This window comes from Acinonyx jubatus, chromosome X, assembly GCF_027475565.1.
Source record: "Acinonyx jubatus isolate Ajub_Pintada_27869175 chromosome X, VMU_Ajub_asm_v1.0, whole genome shotgun sequence".
Taxonomy (NCBI): Eukaryota; Metazoa; Chordata; class Mammalia; order Carnivora; family Felidae; genus Acinonyx; species Acinonyx jubatus.
This window is the reverse complement of record NC_069389.1, coordinates 7,122,711-7,138,959: the sequence shown is the minus strand read 5'-3', so window position 1 is coordinate 7,138,959 and position 16,249 is coordinate 7,122,711. Positions and strand designations below refer to the sequence as shown.

The 16,249-nt window shown below is 53.2% G+C and overlaps 1 protein-coding gene across 4 annotated transcripts in view; it reads right to left on the bottom strand.

Moving 5' to 3' along the window:
* The window catches only part of CLCN4 (chloride voltage-gated channel 4), a 63,484-nt gene extending 48,053 nt beyond the window's left edge, over nt 1-15,431 (bottom strand). For 3 of the 4 annotated variants that reach the window (XR_008290000.1, XM_027054715.2, XM_053202056.1), the window contains exons 1-2: nt 15,272-15,431; nt 13,874-14,145 (exon numbers count right to left, since the gene is read on the bottom strand). The gene's annotated coding sequence lies outside the window, so the exon portion shown is untranslated. Of the gene's footprint in view, nt 1-13,873; nt 14,146-14,552; nt 14,656-15,271 lie in introns of all 4 variants that reach the window. The other variant, XM_053202055.1, reaches the window with a different exon arrangement.
* Between the last annotated feature and the right edge of the window lie 818 nt (nt 15,432-16,249).

Below are 16,249 nucleotides of genomic sequence, written 5' to 3'. Positions count from 1 at the left end.
GACGGTTCCTTTAGGCGAACCTTCTTCGCCATTCTTACCCAAGTGGAGGAGGTGAGAGGGAAATTGGTTTAAAACTCGCTTCAAACTCTCTCGAGAAGTTTCCTGAAATAACGTTTGATTAGTTGCCCCGCACACTTACTGTAGGGATTCGAGCTATTAGACTCGATCCCAGATACGGGATCCCAGGCCCGCGAACCCTGGCACAAGAGTAAATAAGTCAGTAAACAAACCAGACCACACCAAGGCGTGGCAACGTCAAGTTGTTAACACCAGCGGAAAGGAGGATACCCTGAAAGCAGTCAAAGAAAACAGACACACGTGTACAGAGCAAACCCTTCAACCACACACAGCTGTGACCACGAACGACGTGCCACTACTCACACTGACCAGGCTGAAGCTCGCAAACCCAACGTCAAGCCGGACACGAAGGAATACGCGAGTCCGCTGATAGAAAGTTCCAAACCAGCAAAATGAATCTGTCAGAGCAGATACCCTGGGGCTGGGGAGTCCCTAGAAGGGGACCCCGCAGGTGGCTTCTGGGGACTGGTCATGTTCCGGTTAATCTAAGCCCTGGTTATCCGGGTGTGGTCACTTGGTGAAAAATCAGCAAGCTGCACACTTCTGCTTTACACACTTTTCCGCACATGTATTTCAGTAAAAGCCTTACTGAAGGGCAGTCCAAAACAGCCACCAGCTAGAATTACATCTCACGGCCTCTAACTTTACAAAAGTTAGACTTCTGTAGGCTACAACACCTCCCTAAAGAGCCTGTGATATACTTCATCTTCGAAATACCTGTCACATCACCTCTTGCAAAAATGACCTCCCACCGAAGTAATTCAGGTGGAAAGTCTGAACCCTCGGACAAAACCAAGGCACCGGGGCTGGCAGACCCGCCGCGCGGTGGGCACAGGACACAGGCTCCACGCGGCGTTCCACCGTCGCAAGAGGAAGAGGGGAGATGCTGGCACAGAAAGTGATATCCTACGGGGCCCCTGGGGGGCTCAGTCGGTTGAGCATCTGACTCTCGATTCTGGCTCAGGTCACGATCTCACGGTTCATGAGTTCGAGCCCCGCACCCAGCTCTGTGCTGACAGTGCGGAGCCTGCTTGGGATTCTCTCTCTTCCTCTCTCTGCCCCTCTCCTGCTCGTTTTCTCTCCCTCTCTCTCTCTGTCTCAAAATAAACAAACAAAACCTTAAAAAAAAAAAAAGCAAATTACAACCTACACTGGCAAATGCTGGGTTCTCAACACGACAGCCAGACATCCAACCCGATTGGCATTGGGGGTTATTGTACCAAAGTGTCCAGACTCTGAAGATGAATATAGGGAAATACATTGTGAAAAAATACAGGCAGCTGTCCATGTACTAAAAATCGACACACTCGAAGTCGTCATCAGTATGCCCTAACTTACCGTGAATGCACCTATAAACCTTGCACGAAGTGCCTCTCCCCTTGGCCAGAAAGAGAGAGAGAGAGACAGAGAGAGAGAGAGAGAGAGGTGGGGGCTAGAGAAGGGGGGGGCCACACCGTGAGCAAACATGGAGCAGTTGGAGAAAAGTGGAGCTTCAGAAGGGTCAAGAGGGAGGCCGTCCCCGCGTGGGGAGCGGACCCAAGGGGCAGCCGGCGCCAGGCCTCCCCCACCACGAAAGTTTGGGTCCTCACCACTGTACTCGCTGTCCAATGCCACACAACAAATTACCCCGGGACTCAGCAGCTAAAAACGCTGAACACGTATGATTTTACAGCTTCTGTGGGTCAGGAACTCGCGAGCAGCTCGTCTGGGTGTTTCCGGCTCGAGGTCTCTCGGGAGGTTGTGGTCAAGCGGTCCGCTACGGCTGCGGTCATCTGAAGGCTCGATGGGGGCAGGAGGACCCGCCTCTGAGTTGGCTCCCGGACACGGGTAGCAGTTGGGGCGGGCTGCGGGCGGCAGGCCTCAGGTCGCCGTCCTGCGGCTCCACGGGACCTGGCGGCTGCCTCCCTCCAAAGCAGGCGATCCGAGGGAATAGGCGGAGGCAGTAGAGTGTCTTGGGACCTAGCCTCGGAAGAGCCACGGCGTCACTGGCACGGCGCCCTACTGGTGGCACAGGTGGGCCCCGGGTGGCCAGCGTGGGAGGACACCGCACGCGGGCCCGGGCACCGGGAGGCAGGACCGCCGGGGCCACCGTGGAGGCTGGCTCCCGCGCCAGCCACGGCCCGAAACCCCACCGATGTCAAATCCGTTTGAGACGACGGACTCTCCCTTTTTAAAACGTAGACACCTTTAGGATGGTGAGGGGCCGGGACGCATTCCCTCCTTCCAGCCAGCCCTCCAGATCCCGAGACGGGTTCCCCAGAGGCGCGGACAGTGAGAGGAGCCCCCGGGGGTCGTGGCGCAAGGGGCCAGCCGAGGGCCACGGGGCCAATGAGCGTCCCCAAAAGAGGGAAGCCCAGAGCCAAAGGACAGGTGGAAAGACACTCGAAGATTAAACTTTGCCCGGAGCCAACAGAGACAGGGGAGGGCCACGGCGGCCTCCTTCTCCTTCCTCCTTCCTTCTTGGCCGGCCTCCCAGCTCCCAGCGCTCCGTGCTCCTTCGCTTACAGCCTCGCTTCCGCAGGACCAGGCAGCCAACGCGGGACTGTGACCCTCCCTCCGTGACACGCCTCCTACAGCCCCGGGGCCACACAGCTCTCCGTCACGGTGGGAAACACAGCCTGCGTGTCGGAGAGGGGACGAGGCCGACTGCACGTGGCCTCGAGTGACACAACAGACTCGGTGTTCTCACATCCCCACCGCTAGGGGGAGGGAGGAGAGGCAGGAGTCCCTGCGCCCCTGGTGCCAAGGGCCAAGGGATTCGAACCTCCCCGGAGACTCCTTCTCACAGTAACAACTTTTTCCAGGACTCCGTGTGCCAGGCGCTATTTTAAGCACGTCACACGTATTCGGTCGCTAGAGCCCTTGACAGTCTCCGAATTAAATACCGTCACCCTCGGGCCCACGCTACAGATGAGCAAACGGAGGCAGAGGACAGGTCAGGTCACAGGTTCGAGTCTCACAGAAGGTAAGCGAGGAGCCAGATTCGAGCCCAGGCCCCGAGGGCCCTTCTTCCGCAACAGCCTCGCAGGCCTGGGTCCTCTAGGGACCCGAGGGCCGCCGCTTCAGCTGACAGGGCGCTGCCCGCCTCTTCCCTCCTAAACTGTGCGGAAAGCTTGCGTGGAGCTTCGGTAAAGGCAGGCTGGGCGACCCTCCGGCCTCTGAGAGCGGTGCCATGCCAGCTCCCCAGGGCCGCCCCAACCAAGTACCGCAGACCGGCCGCCTCAAGTAACGGCCGTCTATTGCCTCACAGTTCTGGGGACCACGAGTCTGGGACCCAAACGACAGCAGGGTTGGTTCCTTCTGAGGGCATTCTCCCCACGTCCCTTCACACTGCCTTCTCTCTGTGCCTTCCTCCTCTTAGAAGGACATCAGTCACCCCGGATTATAACAACCCTGATGACCTCGTTTTAACTCGATTACCTCTATAAAGACCCTATCTCCAAATAAGGTTGCATTCTGAGGTCCCGGTGGTACCCCAACATATGAATTTTGAGGGACACGATTCAACAACGCTGGTGGGAAATAGCTCTCTGTCTCTCCCTGCCCTTCCCCCCGTCCCGCTCCCGGGACCTCTTCAGACTGACCTTCCCTTGGCCATTTCCTCCGCGACAATCCATTTACCACTTAAGGTGCAGTACACCCCTCCCCCCCCCCCCACACACAGGTAAATAAAATTTAAAGAGACACTCACGACTGGCCACTCTGTAAAGGTTAAATGTAGGCAGTCATCCGACACGGCTTTGAGGTGTCCCTCCTGGAGCTCTCAGGACGAGGCCACCGGGTGGCTTAAGCGTACTCTAACTGGGTCACCAAGATGAGGGCTGAGGGATGCCTGGGTGGCTCAGCTGGTTGAGCATCTGACTTCGGCTCAGTTCATGATCTTGCAGTTCACGGGTTTGAACCCCGCGTCGGGCTCTGTGCTGACAGCTCGGAGCCTGGAGCCTGCTTCGGATTCTGTGCCTCCCTCTCTCTCTGCCCCTCCCTTGCTCATACTCTTTCTCTCTCTGTCTCTTGATAATAAATAAATGTTTAAAAATTAAATAAAAATAAATAAAAATATGTTTCCCTTAGGGGCGCCTGGGGGGCTCAGTCGGTTAAGCGTCTGACTTCGGCTCAGGACATGATCTCGTGGTTTGTGAGTTCGAGCCCCGCATCGGGCTCTGTGCTGATGGCTCAGAGCCTGGAGCCTGCTTCGGATTCTGTGTCTCCCTCTCTCTCTCCCCTCCCCCGCCCGTACTCTGTCAAAAATAAACATTAAAAACTTTTGTTTAATTAAAAAAAAAAGATGAGGGCTGATGTGTGGTCAGTTAGTAAGCTTCGGGCAAGAGGGGCGCTTGTGGAAGGCATGACTAAGCTGAGAGGAAAAACAGCTCGTCTGTAATCTTGGCGGTCAGCCCTCCTACCACGAAGCCCACCAAAGCAAGCAGCGCCCCCAAGGGTTACAGTGGAGGGAGAAAAACGGCTTCATGTTTGGCCACAGCCACAGACGAAGTTCCACATTTAGCCAGAAGGGAAACGAAGCAGCAAGGGGCAGGTAAGCACAGGCCGCCCCCCAGAGACACGGTAAAAAGTGCTCCCTCCAGCCACGCCCCGCACCTGCCAGGCACCTGAGCTGCTGCCCAGGGGGGCGAGCCCGACTCCACCCTGGGAGGCTCGAGGGCCTGTCCCCCCAGGCCTCCATGACTCCCCTTCTGTGACTTCAGGAGGGCTTACCGTCACCTCCGACAGGGAAGCTCTGGGCTCAAACCGGGCTCCCTGCTCTGAATGACACGGAGGTCTGGCCAACAGCAGGTGCCTCAGCGAGCAGAACCGCAGTGTGAAACCTGGCTGCAGGGAAGGAAATACAGCACGGCGACGGTGGACAACACCCGGCTGGGGCAGGGAGAGCTCGGATAGGGTGACGATGGATGGCCTCTCGGAGGAGGGCTCAGCGGGCCGTGAGTGACCTGGGCCGGCCAGCATGTGACACGGGGGCTTAGCCCTCCAGGCACAGAGAGCAGCCAATTCACAAACCCAGGGACAAGGATGAGTGTGGCGGGCTCAAGGTCCAGGTGTCACCGTGACCCTAAGAATCATGGCCACCAAACCGTGACCCAAGGGCACGGGGGACTTCATCCACCACAGGACAGCCGGGAAGAGACCTTTCTAGCATCATATGTGGACCGCAGGCGCCATCTCACGTGCTGTCTCTGTGCACCGCTGCCCATCGAGGGTAATCGTGCCCCTGACCCGGGGCGGCCTCCTGGGCCCGTCTCCACAAGCTGCCGTTACACGTTCGCACTTGACGGCGCAGTCCGCGTGGCGCCCAGCCGCCAAGTCAGCCAGAGGCGCGCTCCGGCTCACCTGGCCACCCAGGTCCCTGAGGTCCTGGCCGCCATCGCATTCCTCACCGGCCAGCCCGCTTCCTCTCTCAGCCACCTCGGACTCTTCTCACAGCAGCCAGGGTCACCCTTTCAAACACAAGCCCCCACACGTCGCTCCCACGCCTGAAAGCAGCCGGAAGCTTTACGCTCAGAATAATTCGGGGCCGGCGCCGCCCCTGCCGAGTCCCTGCACGGTCCGCGCCCCCCCCCCCCCCCCCCCCCGCCACCCGTCGGCGCACCTTCGCCACCGCGTGTTCTCTGGGTCGCTCTTCTCTGGACCCACCGACCTCCTCGCGGTTCTTCAAATGCACCTGGCCGTGCCTTGCCTCAGGCCCTTTGCACTGGCTGTTCCCTCAGCCCCGAACACTCAGGCCCTCCAGGTTCACATAGCTCTCCCTCATTTCACGTGGGTCCCTGTTCACGTGCTAGCCCTCAGAGAGGCCTTCGTGACCCCCCGACTGGCACTCTGAATCCATCACCGTCTATCCTTTGCCCCCTGCCGTACCTCACTAAATGCACAACCGATAAAACGGTTCCTTTCCCTTTCCTCAACTCGAATGTTCCACCAGGGCATGAGCCTTGTCTGCGTCTCACTGCCCAGGCTGGTAGGTCTCAACCAGGGTCACTCCACATTTGGCAACGCCTGGAGTTTGGCTGTCACAACTGTCACAATGCCAGTGGTGCTTCCTACTGGCATCTGGTGGGTAGAAGCCAGGGAGGCTGCTAAACATCGTACGATGCACAGGACGGCCCCCCACAGAGAGTCGTCCAGTCCAAATGGCCGCAGTGTCAACGTTGAAGAATCCGGGCCTGGACATATCGCAGGGACCCAACAAATATTGGCTGAGCAAGGAAGTAAATGGCAGAGGGAAGGCATGAATGAACACCAAGGCTCGCGTCTCATGGAAACCTGTCTGCAGCCAGATACAAAAGTGTACATGTTACAGGGGTCCGTGTATATGCGGTTCAAGAACGCGCGAAAGTAAACAGTGCTGATGGAAATCAGAATAGTGGTTGTCGCTGGCACGGGGTTTGGCTCAAGGAAGGCAAGACGGGGCCCTCCGGAGGTGTGGGGAACAGTCTCTGTCAAAACCAACTGGATTAAAAATCCATGCATTTTGCTCCGTGTAAATTACATCCCACAAAAGCAAAAACCGAAAAAAAAAAAAAAAGGCACGATATACACTCTGTAGATGGGTGCATTTGCAACAGCCATTTTCAGAAACCACATTTCAGCAAGTTATCGGTGGCTGCCTGGGGAAGGGGGGGACCAGGGGAACGGGGATACGAAGGAGCCTTGGTGTTTTCTGCCTAACCTTGATCCTGCTGGAAAGTCACTGTGCGTCCGTAACGTGGACGAGCCATTCAAAAATACTTCCGACGGTCTATGAAGGAAAACCACCCCTGCCCTTAGAAAGGAAACTTTATCTCTGCCGTCCACTGAAAAGGCGGTTAAGCAACGGTTTGATAACGCGGTCTTCCCCACAGCTGGCACGCAGGGTTTGCGGAGGAGGGACAGCGTGTGTGGAACAGACTGTCCCCAAGGGCGCCCATCGGTAGTGGGAAAACAGATAAGCCTCACCACTCGCTAAGTAACAGTGCTCGGCTCCATCGGGCGGGAAGGTGGAGGCGGGGGGGGGGGGGGGGGGGGGGGGGGGGGGGAAGGGGGGGGTGGGAACCTCTGGCCAGCAGGCCTCAGGGCCACCGGGGGCACCCGGAGCCCAGCTCCAAAATGCTCCTGCCGGGCCTCACCCCGTGACCCACTCAGTCAGAGCCCCCCACATGCCCAAGAGTCTACGTTTCTTTTCTATCTTGTTAAAAATGTTTTATTATGAACATTTTCCTTTTTTTATCTTTTTATTTATTTTAGAGAGGGGGAGAAGGGCAGAGGGAGAAAGAGAGAGAACCTTAAGCAGGCTCTGCCCTGAGCACGGAGCCTAATGCGGGGCTCGATCCCACCACCCTGGGATCATGACCTGGGCCGAAATCAAGAGTTGGACGCTCAACCGACTGAGCCACCCAGGTGCCCCTATTGTGAACATTTTCAAATACACAGAACATTACCCAGAAGAGTCCAATAAATAGCAGCAAATTCAGTGTTTCCATTTGGCCGAATTTGCCTCACCTTTTTCTCTTCCCATTTAACTGAATCATTTACACATCAATTATTTTCTAGAACAGCGGTTCTCAAAGGGTGATCTGGGGACACCTTGGGGTCCCCAAAACACTTTAAGGGATCCATGCTATCAAAAATATTTTTATAATAATCTTACATTGTTATCTGCCTTTTCCCATTCTCATTCTCTTTTGAGTAGACAGAATTTTCCAGAGGCTACATGACACGTGATATCGCGAAGGACTGAATGTAGAAGCAGGTATGAGAATTCACCTGTCTTGTATCTAGCCGTACGTTAAAGAGATCTCCAAAAATGGTTCAAAGAAATTGCTAAGTAACTTGTTGCTATCGTGACACTCTGTCCCTAAATACCTCAGCACGCGTCACCAAAAAATAAGACTCTTCTATGTACACGTGTGTTGGTTATCTACAGCTGTGTAACAAAGACCCCAAAACGTGGCGGCGGGAAACAAACCCGCGTCACCTCACTGTTCGCGTCGGGAACCCCAGGGTGGCTTTGCTAGGTGCCTACCACACCACAAGATTATCACATCTAGTGACACTGACGGTAGTTTCCTTATATCGTCTAATGACCACTCACATAAACATAACCCGGGTGTCTCCGGGCGCCAATTACAGGTGTTTGTTGGGGCCAGGGCCCAAACGGGGGCCACGAGTTATATTTGGTTATTGTCATGGGCTGAATGCGTCCCCCCAGAATTCACATGTTGAAAGCTAACCCCCAATGTGATGGCATCAGGAGACGGGGCCGTAGGGAGGGGACCAGGTCCTGAAGGAGGAGCCTCGTGATGGGATCAGTGCCCTACGGAGAGACCCCAGCGAGCTACGCAGGCTCCTGCCACGGGCAGGGGCAGGAAGGTGGCCCCCGCAGCCCCGAAGAGGGCCCTCACCGGAACCGACCCTGCGGGCACTCTGGTGTGGGACCGCCAGCCTCCAGGGCTGCAGGACATAAACGGCTATTGTTGCTAAGCCACCTAGTCTGGCACTCTGGCGGCAGAGGGCGCCGGGACAGTCACTCGGTCTCTTAAGTTTCGTTTGATGGTGAATACCCTCCTATTTCCAACTTCTTTCACGGCTGTGACTTGTGGGCTGTGACCTGTCGCAGAGGTGGGCCTGAAGGCCCAGCGAGGGTGCCAAGCCGGCGGAAGGAGCGCAGGGGCGAGAGGGGCCCGCAGGGAAAATGTCGCCCCCACGCAGCGCCTCTCTCCCTGCGGGCCAAAGTGCCTGATGCCAATTTTGGGGGGGCCGGGAAGAACCGGCGAGAAGGCCGATGGCAAGGGGATGGGGAACAGCACAGTGCAGGCCGTTCTAAGTGTCCCACCCCGCCCCCACCACACTGGGCGCACGATGCAACGCCACGGCCATCACCACCAAGGCCATCACCGCATGCTGACCCCTGGGCGTTTCCCAGCCTGCTGACCGTCTGCCGTCCCTCCGATCCCCCTGGGCCAGGGCGGCAGGACCAGCAAGTGCCGTGGGCCCCACGAGACGGACCCAGCACCTCTCTGATCCCCAGGCTTGGCGCGCCTGAGCACCGTGCCCCGAGGGGGCTCCGCGGTGGGCGAGACACCGCCACCGTCCTGCCACCCTCCCACGGCGCCACGCGCTGCCGCCACGAGGAAGGGTCGCGGCTGTGGGGCCTGCGGGCGCAGGGAGCCTCCCCGTCCCAGCTAGATTCCCGGCGACAGCTCGCTCACAAACAGGCCTCCCCTTCCGGACAGAAGCTCCTTCTGGAACCCACAACGTAAAAAAAAAAGCCTTCTCGTTGTATTTCCCAACATATACGACGTGACGAAAGGGAATTGGATCTCTGACGGAGGGCTTAGCACCAGACGACTCATAGGAAAACGAATTCTAGAATACCGGGGCCAGAAGAACATTTAGAGATCATCCAAATCGGTGCTTCTCAACCAGGGGCACCGCTGCCCACCCCAGGGGACACGTGGCGGCGTCTAGAGACATTCTGGTCGTCGCGACTTGGGGAGGCGCTACTGACAGCTAGTGAGTAGAGGCCTTGATGCGACCGAGCATTCTACGGGGCACGGGTGCCCCCCCCCAACAGACTGAGTCAGCCCCCAAAGTCACCGCTGCTGAGGCGGAGGAACCCTGAGATCTATGTTTCTTGGTTACTTTGAAGAAGAGAAAATTGTGGCCCAAAGACACAAAGTAACGTGCCCAAGGTGCCACGGTCCGGAAGCCAGAAGAATCCAGGTCACAACTACATCCGTCTCTCTATCACCCGTTCGGCTCTATCTGGGGTTGGGCTGGGGGAGAAGGAAGGCGGAGGGCCCAAGGATCTTAATTCCTGTAGCCAACTTGAACCGAATGAAGGAAGCTGCAATAAAGAAGTTGCCGAATTACTGCAACAACACATCAGGGTGTCCAAACCCTGAACGAAAGGCCACATGTAGGAAATTACAGCAGATACAAAGATTAACTCGAACTAGATTAAAGACTCGAACATAAGACCTGACACCATAAAACTCCTATTAGAAAACACACGTGGGGGGGGGGGGGGTGCCTGGGTGGTGCAGTCGGTTAAGCGTCCGACTTCGGCTCAGGTCATGATCTCACAGTTCGTGAGTTCGAGCCCCGTGTCGGGCTCTGTGCTGACAGCTCAGAGCCTGGAGCCTGCTTCGGATTCTGCATCTCCCTCTCTCTCTGCCCCTCCCCCACTCGCGCACTGTCTCTCTCTTTCAAATATAAATACACATTAAAAAATGTTTTTAATTAAAAAAAAAAAAAAGAAAACACAGGCGGTAAGCTCCTGGACATAGGTCTTGGCGATGTTTTTTGGAATCTGACACAAGCAAAAGCAATTAAAGCAAAAATAACTAAGTGGGACTACAGCATATCAAAAAGGTCTGTACAGCAGAAGGATTCATTTATAAAATGAAAAAGCAACCTACTGAATGAGAGAAAACGTTTGCAAATCACATATCCGATAAAAGGCTAATATCCAAAAAATATAAAGAACTAATACAACTCAACAACAATAAAAAAAAATCAGATCCAAAAATGGGCGGAAGACCGAAATAGACATTTTTCCAAAGAAGACATCCAGATGGCCAACGGGCACATGAAAAGACGCTCAACATCACTCATCATCAGTGAAATGCAAATCAAAACCACAACTAGGTAACACCACACACCTGTTAAAATGGCTATTAACAAAAGGACAAGAAATAACAAGTGATGGCGAAGATGTGGAGAAAAGGGAACCCTCACGAACGGTCGGTGGGAATGTCAGTGGTGCCCCCACTATGGAAAACAGTACGGAGGGTCCTCAAAACACTAAAAATAGAACTACCATATGATCCAGCAATCCTACTTCTGGGTATTTATCTGAAGGAAACAAAAACACGAACTCAAAAAAATATCTGCCCCCCTATGTTCACCGCAGCATCATTTACAATAGCCAAAGCATGAAAGCAACCTAAGTGTCTGTCGATGGATAAATGGATAAAGAAATTGTGTTATATATTTACAGTGGAATATTATTCAGCCGTAAGAATGAAAGCTTGTCATTTGCAACATGGATGGACCCCGGGGGCATTATGCTAAAGAATGTAAGTCAAACAGAGAAAGATAAATACCTTCTGATCCCTCTTATATGTGGAATCCAATGGGGGGGGGAGGAAGCTAGAGAACAGATTGATGGTTGCCAAAGGCAGGGGGACATGGTGGGAGAAGTAATTTTTTTTAATTGAAGCTTCAGACATGGTTGGATCCAGGGACTTGAAAATAATTAATGGCAAATAAAGATCAGTTACCAGCGAGGTAATGAAAATTGCTAGCTGTCTCCTTGATAATGATTTCAGCTTGCAATGCGCGGCCAGATCCAATTCATCCTGGACTCCTGCACCAGCAAGAACTGCAGGGGCACCACAGATGGCTTAACCCCCTCTGGGGGGAGCAAGGGGGCTCCCACCAGGCCTTCGGGGCTTGTTCAATTACTAAACATTGACTGATTTATTAAACACTAACTAAATATGCCCTGTATCAGGCCCAGAGCTAGAGATAAAGGAATGAACAACACAGACACAAATCCCTGCCTTCATGGACTTCATATTCTAGCAGGGGGAAACACAATAGACAAGTCAATTCTTTAAAAATTTTAAAAGGGGGCGCCTGGGTGGCTCAGTCGGTTAAGCCGTCCCACTTCGGCTCAGGTCATGCTCTCACCGTTCGTGAGTTCCAGCCCCGGCATCGGGCTCTGTGCTGACAGCTCGGAGCCTGAAGCCTGCTTCGGATTCTGTGTCTCCCTCTCTCTCTCTGCCCCTCCCCTCCCCTGCTTGAGAGCGCGCGCGCTCTCTCTCTCTCTCTCTCTCTCAAAAATAAACGTTAAAAAAAAATGCTTTGAAAAAATCAAAAAGAAGAAAAAAATACAAGGAGAGATCACGGTTACCTACCAGAAGAGCTAGGAATCATTTACATACAATAAGACTCATTCACAAACAAATAAACACAAAGAGATACCACTACATACCTACAAGCAGGGCTAAAATTAAAAAACAAAAAATAAAAACAACTCAAGGTGCTGGCAAGGATCCCGATTAACGGAAATTCTCCTACGTTGCTGGTACACCCACCTCGGAAAATAGTTTGGCATTTTCTTATAAAGTTAAACATAAATTTTAAAAAAAGACTACAGTAGCAAAGACATAGCTACAGAGAGACAGAGACATGAATGTATGCGTATTTATATAGATATAGACGTGGATGTGGACAGAGATACGATTCTGACATTTGGATCTCTAGGCTGAAGTACACGCGAGACTACGTTCCAATATCTTGCCAGCTCGTTTTCTGACACAGCATTAATTTCTCTGAAACATTAGTCTGATTTTAGCAAATGAGGAGCCTTGCTGACTTCACCCCACCCATTTTCTTTAAACATTTACACACCTCCATTCCGCCCCCCCGCCAATGTCTTCTGGGTGGCAAACTCATGAAGTTCTAAGTTGGAAGAGAATTATCCTTTGTTTTTTATAGCTTTGCCTTATTCTGAAATAAATAGTCAGGGCAAATCAATTGAAAATTGGTCAGAAAATAGACAGAGAGAGGAAATATATAATCCCCTTCTTAGAGCCAAAGCTATTGGGGCTGCCTGACATCATAGTAAGCCCACAGCAAGGGGAAAAGAACACAGAACCCTCTTTAATTATCAACTAAAATAGCACTGCTTTTTAACATTGTCCTCCGACAGTTGCTGGGGAATCAAATTATTCATGGTGTGAGTTCCAACACAGCTTACGGACACCCCGACCTCCAGAGGAGTGGTGTTTTACAGGAAGGAATGCCACATTCTCCTCCTAAGGGTGCCCACCCATGTCCTGGCCTCAGGCTGTAACCAGAGAAAGGAATGTAAACAGGTCAGAACGCTTAAGAGAGCCCATTAAAATCCCACCCCCACCCCCCCCACCCCGTCTGGCTAGAATTGAAAAGTCACCTGACACACCCCCCCCCCATCTGCCGCTGAGTCATCAAGCCCCTTCTTCCAGCAGGCTAATTATTCAGCACGGGGGAATTAAAAAGAACACTGGGAATTCTTGGGGTTTGGTATTTGTCTCCACCCCCCACCCCCTTCCAAAATCCACTTTGTTCTTCAGAGATGCAGCTAATCCGCTCTTAACGCCCGCAGTTATCTTCGGAGGCTGCAGCTCATTTTATTTATTCTATTGCGTTTTGTTTTCTTGGATACCGTTATTTTTTAATCTACCGAAAACACCTGGCGGGGGTGGGGGGGTGCATTTCTGACATGTCCCCTTTCAACGCTGGAACCTTGCAAAATTCCGCAAAACGATTTATATTGCACATCTAGCTCTTTGAATTGCTAACCAAGAAGTTTCCACTCCATTCAAAGCCAAGGGGCTCTTGCTTTAAAAGAAATCAGGCTAAATCCTGAGGACAAACCCCTGTAAGGAGAATTAGTCAATGTGTCATGATTTATGAAGCACAATGGCAGCTGGAAAACAGTTGACAGTTATCTTGGACAAGCCCCTTCCTCTCCCTATAATGCACGTAGGCTGACGGTTCCAGATTCTTCGCTCTCCTGAGCGAGAGGCCCCGGTCTTCCCGTCTGGCCCCTGCCCACTTCCCCGGATGGGCACGCCAAGACCCGAGTCACGCGTGGGCCTGCGACACCCCCCCCCCCGCCTCCGCCGCACCCCCGCCTGGCGCAGGCAGCAGCCGCAGCGGCCCAAGACCCCACTTTCGCTTTCCGGGGCGCCGACGGGCCGCACGCCTGCAGGCCGGGGCTCCGCCTGCAGAGTGGGCGCCGCGCGTCCCTTACCTGCAGTGCCGCATGGCGCGTCCGGCCGCCCACCTGCACAGCATCCTAGAGCATCCTTTCTTCAGCGCGACGGCTGCGAGCGCGGTGACGTCACCGGAGGCGGGTCCCACGCCGCCACGTGACGCCCTCGGGGCGAGGCGGGGAGAGGGTGGGGGGCGAGGAAGACCTGGAAGTCCCCGGAGGTGAGGAGCGGCGGACCGGGAAGCCCCGCTCCGGGGCCTCCCCTCTGGGCAGTTTGCTGGACGTGCGCAGCTTGCCTGGCCTTTCACCGGCTACGGGAAACAAACAGCACACAGGAGGAGAAACCCGAATGATTACAGGCTCCAAGCGTGTAATAGGATTTCAGAAGAGTTAGCAGTACAGGGATTAGTAACGACAGGGAACAACTTAGTGTTTGAGTTTTAAGAGTCTTTATCAAATGCAACGGAGAAACCGATTTTGTGTAAATCAAAAGGGCAGTTGAAATACGAAGCGCACGGAAATACTTTGCACTGAGGTTCGCTGTTTGAAGTCATACCTCAAATACTTCAATTTGAAGCATATTCATCCTGGAATATTACGTTAATTGCAGTGGTGAGTAAGGCTTTTGTCTACTGTCACTAGCATAACATTCTAATCCATATTAACGTGGATTTGCCAAATAAAAAAAATAAGGATACCGTATATTCATGCCACCTACCCGTGTTTTCTTAACTTTTCTGGCAAGGAATTTGATCTCTCAGACATGAAGGAGTGAATTCACAAGAACTCACTATTTCACGCTTTTTAATTTTTATCACATTCTGCAGAAAGTGAGTCATCTTACTATTACAGAAAATATGCACGATGTCAACAGTTCTCATTCACAACTCAAAACAGCCTTGCCTAGAAAGCCTTAGAAAAGTCCCAACAGTGATCATGTAAATTTGAAAGGGCATATTTCAAACTTGAGCAGTGAACATACCAAGTTTTCTTCTGCCAAACCATATAAACGGTTTTGAAATGTGAAAGGACAAAAGCAGGAACCGGTTTTACTTGTATCCCAGCTTCATATAGACTAGTTTATTTTCAATAGAGTTTAAATCCCAATTTTAACATTCCCTTGCCCAGCCCCCCCCCCCACCCAAAGAGATGTGAAACATTGTTTTACAAGCAGATGAGAGTTACCTACTTGCTATTTATTCCGCAGGTTTCACAGTCCTTCTATATTTAACCTGGGCCCTTTTACGGCCATTCCCTCCACAGTAACCAAATATCTGTTCAGAAGGTCAGTCGGTAATTTGGGAACAACCAGGGGCCCTTGCCCCTCACAACGATCTATTATTTTCAGCACCGGATTTTAAAACTCAACAAATGTGGCCGTGTGGTTTTCTAGGTCACTCCTCGCAAGCTTGTTTTTCTAGGTGATCAGTAACTTACCTTGGGCTTTCTGGTTCCTGAGATAGGGAGTTAAAAGGCTACCGAAATCCCCCGTTCCCGTGGGTGGAGGGTCTAACGGAGACGGAGTCTGACAGGCTCACTTTCCTGCCAGAGGCAAATGTCGATTTCAGCCCCAGGCGCCCAGGGCGGCCCCACCCCCACCCCCCACGGAGCCAGGCTCGGAGGTCACGTGCTGGGCCCAGCCACTCAGCCCGGCCCAGCCAGCTGGGTCACCTCTCCGGTCTGGAGGCCCGCCATGCCAAGCTCTGTCGCCTCCTACCCTCGGTGTGTGTCCCCGGCCGGCGAGAACCTCGCGTCCGGGACACAGGACGCTCTGCCCTGAGAAGCCGGCCTGCACAGGCTGCTGTGACAGAGTTCCAGGAATCGAGGGGACGTGGGGAGGGTCTATAAAATGCCCTCGTGCGGTCTGAAATGACATGCTCTGTGTTCCGGCTTGGCAGAAACGATTACAGCAAAGGCACCTTCCTCATTGTGGGGCGATTTTTTTTGCCAATAGGTCAGTTTCACCTTCTCTTTCGGAGGGGGATTGCTCCAGTGTAAGACACATTACAGCCAACGGGGCGGGTCAGAAAAGGCCTAAAATGGCCGTGTCAGTTTCCAACAGAATGAGATGACTTCTGTCAAAGGTTCAAAATAGCCGAAATAAAACCAGCGAATCCCTGGAGCACTCAAACCAGAACATGCTTCACAGTGGTGAGTTATAATGGTATAATTTTCAGTGGTTACCGGTCATAGCAACTTTGGGAAGCGGTGCACGTTTTGCTTATCCTTTCCAGAGACACAAGCAAGAAATGACCAGGTCCACTTAGCTTTGCCTGCCTGACTGGACCGGCTCTGTCTGCTCGGGGACCCTTCAAAGTTGGTCTTCATTTGTTTCTGATTTTAACAATTCCCCCGCTTTTGGTCATCCGTGAAGCAGGCTGAGAGTATGACCGGCCATAGGATCATGGTCTTGGT